Consider the following 19,341-nt stretch of genomic DNA (forward strand, 5'->3'; position numbering starts at 1 on the left):
AATAAAAATTCAGATCCTGTCTAGGTGGCAAGCCTCTCTAGTGCTAGGAGAACTGGTGGAATGGAGACAAGAACCAACTTGCTGTGATGCGCACAACAAACTTGAGTACGATTAGACAAACTCATGGGTAAGGATAAAGTATTAAAATAAGTTTAACTACAGAAAGATAGATTATAAATGATTATAAGTGGTAGGCATAAAGGTCAGTGTTTCCTTAAAAAAAAAAAATAGTAAACACGCATTCTAAATCCTAAACTTTCAGACGAAGCAATATTTGAATCAAGCAGTTTTTCTCACCCCACTGGATGTTTAGGCAGGTTATAGTTCTTAATACACAGGCTGAATTTCCTTCTCAGCCTGGGACCAATCTCCTTAGTTCAAAGTTGGTCTTCTGAGCATTCTTGTTGCCTTCAGTGTAGGTGGGGGAGGGGAGGGGTGGTCTCATGATGCCACTGTCCCTTATTTTATACTCTTAATTCATGTCCCAGGGAAGATACTGGCCCAGGCACATCCTGGGGAGCCTTGCTGAATCACAGATCTGAGCAACCCCTAATGTGTGGTGCTTGCACTACTCTCTCTTACAGACCTGTAAATCTCTTGTTTACATTTCCTCAGCTGGTCAATGGCTTGTGATGGTCGCTTAATATCAGTTTGGGTGTGGGTCACCACCTTCGTTGTCACTGGAGAACTAGCAGTGGGTATCTCCCAAACTCACAACACATTTCAATAACAACCATATAGCAAAATCTCATGCCTTCATACACACTCACACTAGACATTTTGTCGGAACAATTAGTTTCAGCAGATCATGACCTTTCATATAGTCTCTTACATGGCATGCTTTGTATGAATTACAACCATATACAAACGAATATGGGGGTTACAGGGTGCTACTCTGAGGTGCAGTGTAGCATACATTGCCACACTTACGTTGTGTCTAATGATTTTATTAAATGGAGTGAAATCTCTCTATACACACTTAATGGCCCAGGAATGTCTACTAATATTCAAAACAGCTGGACAGACCTGCTGGTTTATTTTTTCAGGTGAATATACTTTCTCAGTCTCCAATAAAAGGTAACCAAATATCTAAATATCCCTCTGTCATCTGTCTGTCTTGCTGACAAGCACCAATTTTTAAAGGTCTTTGCCAGTCTCTTCCGCCCATCTTTAAAAGGGGGGAAGGAGGAGCCAGGGAACTATAGACCCGCCAGCCTGACCTCAGTACCTGGGAAGCTACTAGGGTAGCGTTTTTCAAACTTCGGGTCGCGGCCCATCAGGCACTGGGTGGCTCTGGTCAGCACCACCGACCGGGACGTTAAAAGTCCCGGTGCTGCCCAGCTAAGGCAGGCTAATGCCTCCTTGTTTTGACACTGCGCTGTGCCCCGGAAGCGGCCAGGAGCGAGTCTGGGTTCTAGGCAGGGGAGCATAAGCTCCACACGCTACTCCCGCCCCGAATACCAGCTCCACACCCCAATGGGAACTAGGGGGGGGTGAGGGCATTGCCTGTGGGCAAGAGTCGCTTGCATGCCTCTGCCTAAGAGCTGGACCTGTCGCTGGCCTATTCTGGGGCTCAGTGCAGTCCTTGGTGCCAGGACAGGCAGGAAGCCTGCCTCTGCACCCCAGCTGCACCGCTGACTGGGAGCTGCCAGAGGTAAGTCCGTGCCCCAATCCCCTGTCCCAGCCCTGAACTGCCCCAAACCTGGAACCCCTTCCTGCACCCCAAACCCCTCATCCCCAGAGCCTGCACCCCCAGCCCAGAGCCTTGACTCCTTCCTACATCCCTGCCCCAGCCCAGAGCCCTCCCACACCCTGAACCCCTCATTCCTGGCCTCACCCCAGCACCGCAACCCTCTGCCCCAGCCCTGAGCCCCTCCCACACCCCAAACTCCTCATCCCCAGCTCCATTGGGTCATGGGCATCAACAATTTTCTTCAAACTTTTTTTTCCTGGGGACCTAGCTGAAAACCACTGTACTAGAGCAATGTATAAAACATTCAATTTGCGAATACCTGGATGATGAAGGGGTAATCACTAGCAGCCAGCATGGATTTACCAAGAACAAATCATGCCAAACCAGCTTGATTTCCTTCCTTGACAGGGTAACTGGTTTGGTGGATAGGAATGCAGTGGAGATAATATATGTGGACTTCAGCCCAGATTTTGACTCAGTCTTACATGACCTTCTGATAAGTAAGCTGGAGAAATGCAGGCTCAGCAGAGCTACTATTAAGTGGATATATAATTGGTTAAACAACCACAAACAGAGAGTAACTATTCATGGAATGATGATGAATTGGAGGGAGCTCTCAAGTGGGATTCCACATGGATCTGTTCTGGGCCTGGTGTTGAACATCTTCATTAATGCCATGGATGTAGGACTAGAGGGCAGACTGACTGAGTTTGCACATGACACAAAGCTGGGGGGGTTGCTAATGCTTTAGAGGACAGAGCTAAAATTCAGAGGGATCTGGATAAATGGGAGAACTGGGCTACAGCCTACACAAAGTTCAACAAAGACAACTGTGAGGTGCTACACTTAGGGAAGAAAAACCAAATGCACAAATACAGAATGGCAGGGGCAGCAGGTTTGTATAATTTTGGTGGTGCCCAGAACAGGTTTCCCCCCCTTGTAAGCCAATATATATTTTTTTAAATGTAAAAATGGACTGGAAACAGTAAGCATTTGAGTTTCCCAAAATTGCACAATATCACTATCGTAATAAAAATTGATTTAAGATTATTAACTTTATTAATACTCTTTTGAATACAGAAAGAACCAAGCACTCTTAGATCAATAACCCTAAAGGCAAATACTTTCTAAAATTAAAACCAAATGTAGCCCCTTCTTTTACGATGTTCTTCAGGAGGCAGCAAACGCTTTTAGTCGTCGGTGGGGGATGGGTTTGCCCCTTGCCAAGCGTGGGGCAGAAGTGGTGACTGCGGGTCGGGGGCCAGGATGTCACCAGTCCGACACTCCCCCAAGCCCCAGCTGCTCAGGTCCAAACTCCAGGAAGCCCCCTTGGAGTCGGAGTCCTCTCCCGGTGGGTGCTGGAGGGGAGGGGGCCATCATCACATGCGTCCGTCCCCAGGCGCAGCTGCTGCCGGTGCCACTCCCTTTGCTGTAGCTGGCAGCGGCTGGAGAGGGAGCCCAGCGCGGAGCGGCAGGGCAGCCGCCCGCTGCCCAGGGCGCAGGCAGGGATGCTCAGGTGAGGTGCAGGGGAGTGAGGGCAGTAGGTGGGGCTGGGGGAGAGATCTGGCCCTGAACATTGGTGGAGCCAGGCCCCCCATGCTCTGAATATTGCTGGAGCTTGGGCACCACAGGCCCATATCATTTGCTGCCCCTGCAGAATGGGGGATAACTGGCTTGGCAGCAGCCCTGCTGAGCAGGATCTGGGAGTTGTGGTGGATCACACTCTCCACATGAGTCAGCAGTGTGATGCTGTTACAAAAAAAAAAAAAAAGAAGAAGAAGAAAGAAAGGGGTTTCAGGTTGCATTAGCAGAGCCGCAGCATGCAAGTCACAGGCAGGGATAGCACCGCTCTAACCGGTGCTGGTGAGGCCTCCGCTGGAGGCGTGTGTCCAATTTTGGTCACCAATGGATAGAAAGGATGGAGAGAAACTGGAAAGGATCCAGAGAGGAGTGACAAAGATGATCGAAAGTAAAGGTGGAAGAAACTGGGTATGTTCAGTTTGGAGAAGAGGAGATTAAGGGGGAGGGGGGCATTATAGTGGTTTTCAAATACTTGAAAGACTGCCATTAGAAAAGGTGGAGAAAAGTTGGTCTCTCTTGCCACAGAGGGCAGGGCAAGCGGCCATGCGTTCAAGCTACAGCAGAGCAGATTTAGATCAAAGCTCAGAGAAAACTCCCTAACCGACAATGGAACAGACGCCTAGGGAGGTCGTCGAAGCGACTTCCCTGGAGATTTTTGAAAGGAGGCTGGAGAGCATCTGTCTGGGATGGTTACAGACACAACTCCTCCTGAATCGTGGCAGGGGTTAGACTAGATGACCCTTGCAATCTCCTCTAACCCTATGGCTCTAGGATTCTGTGAGCAGCAAGGAGACAGCTGGAAGGGCTTTGCTCTCCCACTTGGTCTGGTTGTGGGGCGAGAATGGGGTTCGTGCTAAGCAGTCTACAGATTCCCCACATATACAGAATCCTCCAGCTTCCTGATCCCAGCAGGAGCATGCTCGGACCTGAGAGGAAATGGATGAGGAAGGGACCTAAAATTGCCACTTCATCCCACCCCCTCCACATGCTGAGGGCAGCAGGCTGGACCCATCCATGGTGCCTGTATTCACTGTCCCTTTCATGCAAGATGTCACCGTGTTTCTTGTGGTAATGGGTTTAGGCCTCTTGATTCCTACTGACTTTTAGGTGACTGGAATGAAAAGGGGCTGGACAGACATCCAGGGATGACGACGCAGCTGCCTGGAACAAAACTGCTCTCTGCAGACCACGCCCACCCCTGCTGGTATCACTGCATCTGCAACCTCCAGAATTTAGGGGAGATCAAGGGACAGAAGAGATCAGTGGCCTGGCTGGTGCACACAGTGGGGAGGCAGGCATCCCCCTGTTACCACCTGCTGTCTCCCCTCCAAACCTCAGAACTGGCAGCCTGAACATAGCTGGCCACCTGTCTCTCGCTGCTGGGAAAGAGGTGATGCACTCTGTGCTGTGGCTACAGCCCTTCCAGCCTCTGCTTTGCTGGGGAAGGAAGGGGACAGATTAGTGCTGTGATGGAGCCAGCCCTGCATGGCTGCAAGCGTGGAGACAGCAGGACTCTGGAGTAACCCTGCTATAGTTATACTAGGATAAAACTAACGTTAGGAAGATGTGGATCAGGCCCTTTGGCTCTGCTCTCTCATGGAGCCAGTCAGGTCAAGCTGCAGCCTAGTCCTAGAGAGATGGCTGGCAACCTAGAGAGCCCAGTCTGGAGCAGTCTTTCCATGCTGGCAGCGCCCTGGTGCAGCCTCTCTCAGGTCACTGGGAGAAGGCCACACGGCGCACAGCAGGAGGGTATGTCAGGTTTGGCTGCATGGGGAGGATGGAGATGCTGGTGAAGGAACAACAGCGGCTGGGGCCAGGATCTTGGCCAACTCCTGTCTTGATGGGTGCTGTGCTCGTGCTGTGATGTCCAGGAGCTCGGCGCTGCACAAACGAGTGGATGCTCATGGGAAGCCATTAGCCTGACCCAGTGCCCATGACGTCTAGGGCTCTGTCACTGGTTAGTTAGTTAGGAACCGGAGAATTGCCGTATCAGGGAACAACCCACTCGTCTCTTGTCTCTGACAGGCCAGCTTCAGAGGCAGGTGCGCAAAACCCCCCAGCTGGCAGTTGTGGGCTAACCGACTCCCAAGGGACATTTCTTCCTCCCCTCAGGCAGTTAGAGGCTGGTTTGTGCCCCTCTGTAACGTAACCCTGCTGTGCGCATCCTCACTATCAATGTCTCAGCCTTTCCTGGCCCTTGTGAAACTCTTGCCTGGTGTTTTGAGAGTGGCTGATGTGCAGGCTAGTTGCTGTGATCCCAGCTCCTCCCTCCTCTGCAACTTTACAGTATCTGGTGTCATGGGGCTAGTGGGTGGGGCTATGTGCCAGTCTCCCCGTGCTCTGGCTGCGCAGTCTTCTTTTTTAGTAGATAGAGAACGTGGCCCCACTCTCATTCCCTCCTGGGGCTGGCGTCTCTCAGCGTTAGGTCTGGCTTTGTTTCATGCTTCGATTCCCTTTGTTCTGTGTTTCCCTGGATCAGCCCATGGGAGAACGTCATCCAGGCAGGCTGCTTACCTCTTTTTGCGCAATGGTTTGGGAGTCAAATATAAGGTCAAGATCTCAGGCCTGATCTCTGAGGTGCTCCATGGCCCAAGCCCAGCATATTGAAGAGAGCCATGAAAGTGCCATAATGGGGGCTGTGGTCAGCAACCTGTGGCACCATAGGACTCTCTACCATAAGGGTCAAGCTCATGTGTGCAGGATCCAGAGCTTTCTTGGAGGCTGGTCCCAGACTGTGGAATGAAGGCCCAGCCCACACCACACATGCCTTCTGCTCCAAGTGCAAGGAGCACCTCCCCAGCCTGCGTTCGCTAACACACAGAGCAATGTGTATGTGTTAACAACCCCCTACCAAAACAAAACACTGCACTGCACACCCCATCCTCCCTTGCTGAGAGACACACTACAACAGGCCAGCTGCTCTTCCCCATTGCGCAATGCATGCTCCAGAGCAACAGGCAGGAGGAAATAGGAGCAGGGTCATTCTCCCAAGCTCACAGTGTGAGTCCATTCAGGTCCCGCTGCAAAGCCCCATCCATTCCCCTGGGGATTCTTTCCTGAGGCTGTGGGGTGCACACAGAGCCTGGCTCTCTAGCCACCATCTCACAGGCAGTGTTGCCTCATAGCACCATGAAGGGTCTCCCTAAATCCTGGCCTGAGCAGCGAACACACACAACACAGCGGTCGTGCCCTCATTCATCCTGACACCCCAACCAAATTATCTAGAGGGGCAGAAAGTCATTTGGCTTGCTTAGGAACACACTCACCATGCACTGGGGGGTTTGACCCCAACTCAGAGTGAGAGTCCTCTGGATAGGGGAGCTTGGGGAGTGGGTGGAAAATTGAGAGAGAAAGGAGGATTAAAATGGGAGGGGAGGAAAAGCTCAGTGTGGGGAAACTCTTCTAGCTTCTGTTGCCTAAGTCTGCTACCAGCTGCTGAGCAGGAGAGGGAGGATGCAAGTGGTTAGGAGACCTTGGCTGACCTGGGTTCAATTTCCTGCTCCACTGAAGGCTCCTTAGGTCCTGGTATTTAAAGATACTGTGACAAAGCTCTGAGCCTGTATTGGTGGGTCCCGCACTTCCAGGCAGATTCCGTGGCCTCAGAAGCTGGCTAAGGCCCTCAATGTGACCTCCCTTTCCCAGTATAGTAAGCCCTATGGAAATAATGAAAAGGGGAGGAGCTCACTGGGAATCAATGGAGGGATGTGTAAAATAGTGTAAATCAATAGAAGATGTTTGGATGTGCCCCTCTCCTGTGACTATAGAAGGCTTATGCTCAGGTAGATTGGTTGGTCTCTGGGGTGCCACAAGTCTTCTTTTGCTCCTTTTCTTTTTGTGAATACAGACTAACATGGCTGTTACTCTGAAACTTTGCTATTGTTTGTCTGTATAATCTCTCTGGTTCTGTGATTGTTCCTGTCTGCTGTATAATTCATTTTGCTGGGTGTAAACTAATTAAGGTGGTGGGATATAACTGGTTACATAATCATGTTACAATATGTTAGGACTGGTTAGTTAAATTTCAGGAAAGTGATTGGTTAAGGTATAGCTAAGCAGAACTCAAGTTTTACTATATAATCTGTAGTCAATGAGGAAGTGAGTGGGGGAAATGGGAACAGGGAATGGGGGTAAGGAAGTTGGAATCATGTTTGGCTAAGGGTAGGAATGGGAACAGGGCCACAGGGCTAAGGCTCTGTGGTGTCAGAGCTGGGAAGGAGGATACTAAGGAAGGAAACTGGAATCATGCTTGCTGGAAGTTCACCCCAATAAACATCGAATTGTTTGCACCTTTGGACTTCGGGTATTGTTGCTCTCTGTTCATGCGAGAAGGACCAGGGAAGTAAGTGGGTGAAGGAATAAGCCCCTAACACCTCAGAAGCTGGCTAAGGCCCTCAATGTGACCTCCTTTTCCCAGTATTGCAGCAAAGGTCCCAGCTTATTGAGCTACTGTAACCGCAGGCCAGTCTGGGAGGTGGGATACCCACAGTCTCGGTTGCTCCTTAGAGCTCAGGAGGCACAGCTCAGGCTCCTGCCTGGACCAAAGTCTGCTTCCCCTCTCAAGGGGATCTCTGCAGAGCACGGGGGGGACCCGGGCCCACCCTCTACTCTGGGTTCCAGCCCAGGGACCCTCATGGTAGCAGCTGTTGGCTGCTTTCCCTTCACCACTGACGCTGCTTTGATTCCCTGGGCTACTTCCCCGTAGTCTCCTTTTCCAAGCTTCAGCCTTACCTCAGGATTCATTGGTACCATGCCTTGCCTCTTCTCCTCCAGCTCCTTTCACCTGGGCTTTTTTCTAGTAAACTGGAAAGAAGAGCTTTTAAGCAGTATGAGCGGGACCTTAATTGATTCCAGCTGTCTCCATTAGCCTAAGGGCCTTAACTGACCCTTTGCCAGTTAACTGGGGTCAGGTGCTGGCATTAGCCTAATGACCTTAACGAGTTAATTAGTGTCAGGTGTCTTGATTGGCCTGGAGTAGCCTTTGTTTGGCTATCCAGGGAACAGGGATCTACTTCTTGTGGGGCTGCTCTCCCCACCTTCCCCTTGGGCCTGGAGGGAGGCAGGGAGCTCCTGCTGCTCGGCCCTGGGCCCTGGCTGCTGCTGCTTCTCTAGCTGCTTCCTCTCTACTACCTGGTTGCTGCCTGGCTGGACCCCCCCAACCCTCAGTTGCTGCTGCTCCTGCTGCAGCCCCTTGGGGAGGGGGGGCTGCTGGCCTGCTCCCCAGGGGAGGGGAGGGGAGTGAGGGGCCCCAGCCCTGGCCCCGGCCCCAGCCCCAGCCGTTGCTGTGGACCATCACCACCACTACCACCTGGAAAGGTCCCTCCTGCCTGGCCAGCGGGCTGCCTGCTGGAGCCACGGCTGCTGGGCTTGCTGCCCAGGAGCTGCTGGAGCTGTGAGGTGGGAGAAGAGGATCCTTGGCTGCTGGGGGAGAGACTCTGCAAACCCCATGGGGGGGCTCCTAGACTGAGTAACTTTCCAACTGTGCTCTTGTGGTGGGGGTGTTGACTGTGTCTGTGAGGACACTGGGGGTGTGGCATGGAGCCTGCCCCCTCAATCCATCTGTGTCCCCCACCCTTCCCCCACCACCACTGCTGCCCCCTCCATCGCCCCCACCGGCCGCTCACCATCTGCCTCAGCTTCTGCCTCTGGGACTCAGCTGCTTGCTTGGCTTGCTACGTGCCCTTTTGCCACCATCTGGGCCTGGAGCAGCAATCAGCCTAAACTGCCTCTTTGCAAGTGCACGTCCCCCTCCCCTTGGACTGACTCCCCCCCCCCAGTAGACCCCCAGCTTTTCCCCTGATATTCTATCAACCATGCAAGATACTAACAACCTTCAACAGGACTTTATTTTCAAAGTGGAAATCTCTTTACTGAGCTGCTGCTGCACCCTCTGTAGCTTTCTCCCAGCCTCTCAACTCCTCCCCAGTTCTTCCTGTTTCCTGTCCTTTCAGACTCCCAACAGCCAGTGCTCCCAATTCTAACAATCACAAGCAATATCTAAACACCACATTCCCGCCTCTCTTAAGAAACTCTCCCAATTAAAATAAACATTATTGTTCTAACCACAGGAACAAATTTGAAACAAGACACAATACTGTTGGCAGAAATATGACACTGAAAACACTGTAGATACTACATAACATAGTCTCTAGTCCAGACAGGTAGTTGTCTGGGTCTGACAGGCCGTCTCTCAAGCCCCGGTTTCAGTGCAGTGCCTTGTTGTGTTGGTACTACGGTGAAGTCATCCAGTGCAGACGGGGTGTTGGTATAATCTCCTCTTGGTGCATAGGCAGGTGCAAGATAAGAAGCATTCCATACCCACCCATCAGAAAGTCGATAGGTGTAAGGTCCCTTCTTCTCGATGATTTTAAGAGGAGCTGTGGATTTATGGTCCCCTTTGCATAAAATTCCAGGTTTTCGTATTCTAACGAAGGAACCACACTCAAACTTTGGTTCCTTAGCACCCTGCCGCTTGTCTGTGAAAGCCTGAGACTTTGCTTGGTTCTGTTCAACTGTTTTTCTCACATCATCCTCGTTTGGGGCATCAGGTCATGCCTTTAACAATCCAGCAATGTTCAGCTTAGTATTCATCTGTTTCCCACGCAGTAACTCTGCAGGTGATCTTTGCATTGTGGCATGTTGTGTAGCCCGGTATGCTTGCAAGAAATCAGTAGTGAAGGGTATCCACAACCGCCCTTCCAGTTTAGCCATTTGCAAACTCTCTTTCAAACTTCTGTTAAATTGTTCGATTTCCCCATTGGCTTGAGGGTAATATAGGGATGACCTTCTGTGTAAAATGTTCCTCTGTGCTAGAAAAGTTTCAAACTCCAGGGAAGTAAATTGACTACCATTATCTGAAACCAGTTCTTTGGGGTTACCTTCCCTGCTAAAAAATGAAGAGAGGAACTTAATTACTGTAGCAGAAGAGATCTGCGATGTAAACGCTACCTCAGGCCATTTCCTGAAATAGTCTATTAAAGTGATGGCATAATGGCAGTCAACTGGAGCAGTATCAAAGGGTCCGACAATGTCAAATCGCCACTTTTTCCCAAGCAGATTCAGGAAGAGGAACAGGCTGTAATAGAGGGGTACATGTCACTGCTGTCTTATCATGCATTTGGCAAGTGACACAGGATTTTATGAGTGCTTCAGTTTGAGAGTCCATCCCTGGCCACCAATACAGATCCCGTAGTCATTGTTTGGTTCAGACAATTCATTGATGAGTATCGTGTGCCAGGTGTATGAGTTTTGACTGTAATTCTTCTGGCACAGGGAGCCGCTGTGTACCTCGTAGCACACAGCCATCAAACAAAGTTCATCCGGAACTCTAAAATAAGGCAGCAAAACTGGGTCAAGGTTTTTAGGGTGACTGGGCCATCTCTTTGTCAGAAATTCCCGTAGTTTTTGTTGAATTGGACACGCTGAACAAGCAGCTTGAAATTGTTCTCTTGTAACTGCAGTGAGAGCACTTGTAATAAGCACAACCATGACATCCTCATCCTCCGGTGGAGCACCTGGTGAAGGGAACGGCAGGTGAGAAAGGCAATCAGCAACCACGTTTTTGTTTCCAGGCTTATATTCCAGTTCATAATTGAAAGAGAGTAGTCTTGCAGACTATCGAGCAATACGATATCCCGCTCTTCCCAGTCCTTTCGTGGTGAGCAACGTTGTCAAAGGCCTGTGGTCTGTGCACAACTTGAACGTGCGGCCCCACGGGTAAGTTCTCCATTTTTCAGTAGCCCAGACACAAGCGCTTCTTTTTCGACTGTAGAATATTTCCTCTCAGCATTACTTAGTGTCCTTGAAGCAAATGCAACCGTCCTCTCTGTGTTGTCCTCTCGCAGTTGTGTGAGAACAGCCCCAAGGCCATAATCAGAAGCATCAGTAGTTACAATTGTGGGCAATGAAGAACTGAATAGTGCAAGTACTGGACTATGTACCATCAAGTCTTTCACCATTTTGAAACTAGCTTGTGCATCCGTTATCCACACTAAGGTTGAACTTCTCGATAGTAATTCCCATAACGGTTCAATGACAGAAGCATAATTGGGAATGAATTTTGCATACCAGGAGGTAAGACCCAAGAAGAAACGTAAGGTTTGCAAATCTGTTGGAGGAGGAACATTTGAAATTGCCAGGATATGATCTGCATCAGGTTTTAGTCCAGCCTGTGAAATTGTGTGCCCCAGAAAGGAGAGTTCAGTTTGCCAAAATTTGCATTTGGACCTATTGAGCTGGAGGCCTGCTGTGCTGATGCAGTTTAGTACAGACTGCAGGTTATTGTCATGCTCCTCAGAAGTATTTCCAAACACGAGACTATCATCCAGTTAGCATTGAACTCCATGTTGATTCTTCAGAATCAATGACATCATTTTTTTAAAGGCACTTGGGGCAGATGCAAGACTGTATGGAACACATTTAAAATTAAAGAGTCCCTCATGTTTAATAAATGCTGTGAGGTCTCTTCTATCTTCATGCAACATAACCTGGTGGTAGGCACTCTGCAAATCAAGAGTAGAAAGCATCTTTGGTCCACGGAGTTCTGCAAATACTTCTTCTATGTGAGGAAGAGGATGGCTGTCAATCACAATAGCTTTATTTGGCTCCCTTAAGTCCACATGAAGGCGAATGCCTCCACCCTTCTTCTGCGTCACTACTATGGGTGAACCCCATTCCGAGGAGTCAACCTCTTCAATAATCTCCTTTTGAACAAGTTTTCTAAGTTCCTCTGAAACAGCTTCCCTGACTGAAAATGTTAAGCGCCGTAACTTCTGTCGTACAGGCATCACATTATTCCGCATTTTAACTTTATGCAGAAACCCATAAGCACAGCTGAGTTTCTGTACAACCTGGTGTTGGGTCCCAGCTGAAACTGGTGTGTGTACCGCAAGAGTGCTTTTCTGAGGAAGATCAGTTCATCCATTAACTACCCTAAGATTTAAAGCAGCCAATAAATCTCTGCCAAGGATAGGAGTGCCTTTGTGGACAATGTAGAACTCTGCAGTTACACAGCAATCATCAAAAGTAACTATTACTGGCAGGCAGCCATGTACTGGAACATGGTTTTTCAAATAGCACACCAAGTGAAGTTTGGGATCAGTAAGAGGCACATCTTTAAAGTAATGCAGAGAGATGGAATCAGGTAGTATAGATACTGCTGAGCTAGTGTTCAGCTGAATAGAGTGTGATTTGCCTGAGGGTATGGCGGAAACGTTTCCAGTGCACTTTATCTGTTCTGGAATATGTGCCGTCCACGCTCAGCACAGTAACATCTGGTATTGTAACTGCATGCGCCTGTTGATTGAACTGGCTACTGCGACATACTTTAGCAAAATGTCCAATCTTTTTGCAAGGATTGCACTGAGTTACTTTTGCTGGACATCCTGTGTAGCTTGCAAGGTGTTGTGGGGATCCAAAACAAAAACATGCTTTTACTGTATTTTGAATTTGCTGATTCAGTGGTTTTTCATTAGTTTTCCTCTTGCAATTGTGTGTCTGCAGTGGTAGTGAACTTTTCTGCAAAGGAGTCACAGCCTGAACTGTGCCTCCTATATCCATGCTCATTATTTTGGCTTCAGCTGTAGCTGACTCAATCTGAATAGCAATGGTTATTGCTTTTTCTAGTGTAAGCTGTGGTTCTAGAAGTAAGTGTTCTCTTACATGAAGCATGGTAGTTTTCTCAACGAGCTGGTCTCTAATCATCTCATCTGCCATATTCCCAAAGTCACAAACTACAATCAGATTCCACAGGGAAGCAATATAGTGCATTGTAGTTTCCCCTTGTTTCCGCTCACGCTGGCGAAATCTGTAGCGATTAGCTACTACATTCACTTTTGGCACAAAAAATTCTTTAATGCAGTGAGTGCAGTCTCATATTTATCATCTGTAAGGGGAAAAGTGTAAAATGTACACTGCCCTTCTGCTCCAAGGCAGTGGATTAGCAGAGCACGCTTTCTTACTTCAGAAATCTCTGTAGCACTGATTGCAAGCAGATAAGTCTCAAACATATGGATTTGTTGCCGGCACAGAGGCAAGCAACAGCGGGGTTCGTTGCCCGGTGTGCGTCACACCAATGACCACAACGGGGTGGAGAAGCAGAGAGTTTTATTTGAAGCTTTAAATAGGGACACAAGGAGACTGAGCTGTCTCAAATCCTGTGCACCAGAGACAGGTTACACTGTACAATTTATGCCTTTTTTTTAATTTAATTATGTAAGCATATACAACCAATTATTTGTTGCCCTGTACAATAGCACAGCCAATTATTTAAAGCAGCCAGTTATTTTTTTTTTATTAGCATTATTTGTGCCGTGCCTTATGTGGTTATACTTGCCACTAGTTTTTGCTAATTATTTCTTTTTTATTTATACATTTACTTGGCCGAAGCTGGTTTTGGCTAGCAAGCTATGTGCAAACAGGTCTGTTTGTGTGTTAGCTGCCGCATAGTTTTGCAGGGTTACAGAAAGTTCAAGGAATGGAGGAGCTGAGGTTTGCCTGGGCCTAGAGCAGGAGGGCTTCATCGACACTCGTGGTCTTCTACCCTCCCGAGTTATCTAGCGTAGTGCCCAGTGTCTCCAACAACTCCCTCCTTTGAGAACACTTAACAAGCTTTTGACTGAGTTTTTTTTATATTTTGAGGACAAAAATTGATTAAGCGCTAAGGAGTTGGAGTCACTGATAAGAGGATACAATGGGGTGTCTGTGGAGCAGGAGGTGCAAATTTTACATAATAACGCTTTACAACAAGCAAGAGGAGAGTAATAATACACAGCGCTGCACCTGTGAACAGGAGACGAACAATGCCTCCCCCTAGGTTAGGCAGCCATTTCCAGAGTGAGTTAAAAATAGTGGGCTTTTTTGGGGGGGGCTTTTTACTGGTTAAAAGCCTGTTTGGCTGACAGAATGTGCTTGTTAATATTTTGTGCATTTTTTGGGACATAAGTGCAACATTTGTTTCCAATGAGGGCACACACCCTGCCCTGAGAGGCCAGAAGATAATCTAGGGCCTGGTGGTTTTGCAGGGACAACAATCAGAGTTGATAAAGCTCTGAGTTAAGGCTCCTCTCTATGGCCAAGGTGTCATTGGCAAACTTGGTGAGGTATACAGAGAGCTGGCAATAGAGCTTGGCCAATCTACCCACCCCATATGCTGGGATGAGGACCATACCAAATCTATTTCTTTTATTAATGGGTACAGGGGTGGCATACAGAGACCGCCGATGCCGGGGACGGCCCGACGGGGCGGGGTAAGGTATCCCAGATAACAGCTTCCGTGTCAGCGGTGGGGTAGCCATTTATAGGCTGAGTTACCACAGATGTAAAAGGACTGTCCATTAGCTACCATGCCATTGTGGCCCAATTTGTCGACTGCGGCTTCTAAGGGGGAATAATATTGAAGCCCTTTGCCTGTGTTTTGGCCAAAACTATTAAAGAGAGGAATAGTTTGGTATTTGCGGAAGGGGACAAATAAAACTGACAGGTACTGTCACCGGCAAACCAGGTGTGGTTAGCAGTGGCTTTCTGGCGATAACAAAGGAGGCCCAAGGGGACGGAGCCTAGCCGGATGGGTTTGGGGGCGTGGGTCGCATTCTAGTAGGGTTTCCAGGGGTTATTATTGCTGCTAAAATTTGCCTTTTTGGTACAGTTTTTTGTTAGGGTGGGCTGTGTTCGCAACTGAGTGGCATTTACTTTTAACCATTTAGTCGCAGAGGTCCGACCAGTTGTGGGGGGTTGCCTCCAGGGGAAGCCGGCTGCATGGTAGGGGATTTGGGAACATATTTAGCAGTTGGAAAGATTAAATTCACGGGCAAAAGCTATTTTTAAGGCCTTATAGGGGTTTATATTTTGATTAATAGTTTTTATTTATTTTTTTTTTAGAGAGAGGGAGATGGGGAACACCAGGCAAATGACACCCACTATGAGGGACTTTATGGTGTATATGCCCTTTTAGGTTTTTTTTTTTTTTGCTTATGTTTTTTTAAATAATAACTTGAGTTTAAGATTGTCGGAGGGCGAAGTGGTGACGGGCTGGACGGTCCACCGTTCCGCTGGCAGAGGAGTAGGCACCGCCTTCAGGCGAGAGTGATGGGTCCAGTTTTTGTGTCTTTTTATTTTTGCCGCCGTGTGGAAAACCAGGAGGACGGTGTGCGGTCCTTTCCATTTTTCTTGGAGAGGCTTGTCTTTTCAGGTATGAACAAGCATGGAGTCTTCTGGCTGCAAGGAATGGATAGGGGCATCCAATGGAAGAGGCTGGAAGTCTTTGGTGTACCTGTGGAGAGAAAAGAGAACAGCAGACGGAGAGCACATATACTGAGACAAAAAAACACTCCCCATTTCCCACTCCCCTGCCAGAACCGGTGTCCCATTCATAGGCCATGCCCTTTCAAACATAATTTTAAAGGGACTAAGCCCTAATTTACCCTTTGGGAGAGCGCGGACGTGGAGCAGGACAAGGGGTAGAGCATCGGGCCAGCGCACGGAGGCTTTTTGGCACACCTTTGAGAGGTGTTGCTTAAGGGTTTGATTGATACACTTCACTATGCCACTGGCTTGCGGTCTCCAGGGCGTACGGAGTTTTCAGGGGATCTGTAAGGCATTTGAGATGTTTTGACTGATTTTTGATGTGAAGTGAGTCCCCTTGTCAGATTCAATTTATTGGGGCAGTTTGAAGCGGGGAATAATTTCCTCAATGAACTTGAGGGCCACCGTTTTGGCAGTGCAATTACGGCATGGGAAGGCTTCAGGCCATCTGCTGAATCGATCCACCAAGATGAGGAGATATTTGAACCCTTGGGTCCGGGGAAACTCAGTAAAATTTATTTGCCAAACCAGTCCGGGGCCCGGAGTGGGTTTCAGGGTAGCTGGTGGTACTGGATGTCCCGGTCGAGGGTTATTTTTTTGGCAGACTAAACAGTCAGTTTGCACCTGGGTAGCCAGGGGTCGGAGCCCAGAAGTCAAGAAGTATTTTTCCATCAGCTGGATAAGGGCTTCTTTGCCGACGTGAGTAGTTTGGTGTAGTTTCTGCAGTACTGGCCGGATCAGGCCCTTCAGTAGGAGGATTTTCCCTTCCGGGGAATGAAGCTACCCCTCCTTTTTCTGGAGACTGAGTTTGTCAGCTAGTTTTTTTTTTTTTTTTGCTAGAGTACTGAGGGGTCGGAAGCTCCCCCGCTGATGGGATAAGGGCATGCATATGGGCATTCTCAGTCTTTGGGGATTTCAGGGTGGCGGCATGCTTAGCTTTCCTATTTGCCCGGGCGTTTCCCCGGCCACATTCTGATTTTCCCTTTGATGGGCCCTACAGTGCATCACCGCCTCTTTTGAGGGGAGTTGTACGGCTTCTAGGAGCTGGAGAATTTGGGGCCCGTACTTGACTGGGGAGCCTTGGGCCGTCAGCATTCCCCTTTGCTTCCACAGGTCAGCATGAGCATGCAGCACTCCAAAAGCATATTTTGAATCTGTAAAAATATTGACCCGCTTTCCTGTTGACAGCTCGAGCGCATGGGTGAGGGCTACCAGCTCGGCAAGCTGGGCAGAGGCCCCGGCGGGCAACCCCTTGGCCTCCACGGTATCATGGAGGGTCACGACAGCATAACCCACCCTCCTTTGCCCATTTATTACAGTGCTGCTACCATCGGTGTACCACTTACAATCCGCATTTGGGAGTGGTTGATTCTTTAAGTTTGGGTGGCTGGAGTATTGGGCATTTATGATATTCAGACAGTTGTGTTCCTGTTTTTTTGTTTCTGGCAAAAGGGTGGCTGGGTTAAGGGAGGGGCAAGGCTGCGGGGTGACTTTGGGGTTCTCTAAAAGCTTAGCCTGATACCGAGCAATTCGAGCCTAGGTGAGCCAGAGACCATCCTTAGCGTCCAACAGGGCCCGGACCATATGGGGAGTATACACTTGCACGGCCCCCCCCAGTGTTAGCTTTTTAGCTTTTCCAAGTACTAGGGCAGTGGCCGCGACCACCCATAAACATGCCAGCCACCCCTTTGCAACTTGATTCAGTTGTTTGGAAAAATAAGCCATGGGATGTTTCCAGGTCCCTAACAACTGGGTTAGCACTTTCAGGGCTACCGCTTTTTGTTCATGTACATATAATTGAAATGACTTAGAGAGACCCGGCAGACCCAGGGCTGGAGCCTTTATTAGCTTTTTTTAAAAAAATTTAAATGCTTTGTTATCTTCTGGGGACCAGTGAAAGGGGTCGTGATTTGTTCCCTTGACGCAGTCGTACAACGGTTTAGCCCATAGTCCAAACTCTGGGATCCATATTCTGCAAAAGTCTGCCATACCCAGAAATGCCCTGAGTCGTTTACGATTGCTTGGGGTAGGAACTAGCATACAGCTTCCTTTTTTTTGTTTGAAAGCTGGCGCTCCCCTTGCCATATGTGGAACCCTAGGTACCGGACTTCTGGGAGGGCGATTTGAGCCTTACTCCGTGCTACCCGATATCCTCGGAGTCCAACAAAGTTTAGGAGACCCACAGTGGCTTTAAGGCAAGGGGATAGGCCTACAGTGGCAATTAACAAGTTATCTACATATTGCAGAAGGAGGGCCTCCTCCATATTGTCCCACTCCTTTAGGTCCCTGGCCAGAGCCTGGCCAAAGAGGGTGGGGGAATTTTTAAATTCCTGGGCCAACACTGTCCAGCAAAGTTGCTTTTTAACCCTTTTTTGGTCCTTCCACTCAAAGGAGAAGATCTTCTGAGATGGGGTGTTTAATGAAATGGTAAAGAAAGCGTCTTTCAGATTGAGAACCGAAAAATGGGTATACTGTCCCCCTATGTAGGCCAGTAGTGTATACGAGTTCGGGACAAGAGGGTGCAGAGTCTTAACTGCCCTTAGGTCCTGTACCAGTCGATATGTGCCATCAGGCTTTTGTATGGGCAGAATGGGAGTGTTCCAGGCTGACTGGCATTCTTGAAGGATGCCGTATGTTAGGAACCGGTCTATAGTTTTTTGCAGTCCTTTTCTGGCTTCCCTCTTGATTGGATACTGTTTGACTTGCACCGGGCCCTTCTCTGGCATGAGCTGAACAGTAATGGGGGTTTGGTGGGTGGCCTTTCCTGGGACCCCTGATGCCCACACTAGGGGTACACCTGGTCCTCCCACTCACTCCATTCTGAGGCTCGCATAGCTGAGGGCTCGACTGCAAGGGTCATGATTCGTGCATTCTCGGGGGGTAAGGTAAGGGTTATTTCGTCCTCGATAAAATGCAGGGTGGCACCTAAGCGACAAAGCAGATCCCGTCCCAGCAGAGGTGTTGGGCACTCGGGGAGGTAAACCAGCTTGTGGGAGATAGTCCTGTTTCCCAAAGCGCATTCCGCTGGGGCATATACTGGGCACTTGGTGTTTCTGCCTGTGGCACCCACCACGGTGACGGAATCTGCCACTGGCAGCTGAAGGGGTCGGTTCACGGCAGTTCATGCTGCTCCAGAGACCATTAAAATATTTATTTTTGAATTTTTTACCTGCATCTTTACTTGGGGTTCCGGGGGCAGGGTGGTCCATCTCCCCTGACACCCCTATTCTTGTTCCCCTGCCGCCATCATAGGGGCACATTCCTTCTCTGGGCATTCATTTTTCCAGTGGTTTTTTTTTTGCCGGCATAAGGCACACTGATTGCGATCCAGCCGTCTCTTCTGCGGGCCCGGACGTCCGCGTCCATGGCCCCTTCCTCCACAGCTACTTCCACTATTTCGAGGCCTTCCCTTTGTGCTCGCTTGCACTGCTGCTACCATTATTTTGCATTGCCCTTTTTTGTTTTTAGGCTATAAGCTTGGTTTGCAGTCTCTAAAATTTGTGCCATGATCATACCCATTAAGTCCTTTTTTTTTTTTTGCAACTTTCTCTTAATGTCGGGAGCTGCCTGGCTGGTAAAAATGCCCTTTATAATTGCCTCAGTTGCCAGGTCATCAGGGTTTGCTTTAGTATTTTGCCGAATGGCATTTTGAATGCGCTGTAAAAAGGCAACCGGACTCTTTTTCGGTTTCTGTATTATTTCATACGGTTTGGCCCAATTGTTGTGTCGGACAGCTGAGTGTCGGAGTCCATGCAAAAGTAACTCCTTGT

This window comes from Lepidochelys kempii, chromosome 15, assembly GCF_965140285.1.
Source record: "Lepidochelys kempii isolate rLepKem1 chromosome 15, rLepKem1.hap1, whole genome shotgun sequence".
Classification (NCBI taxonomy): Eukaryota; Metazoa; Chordata; order Testudines; family Cheloniidae; genus Lepidochelys; species Lepidochelys kempii.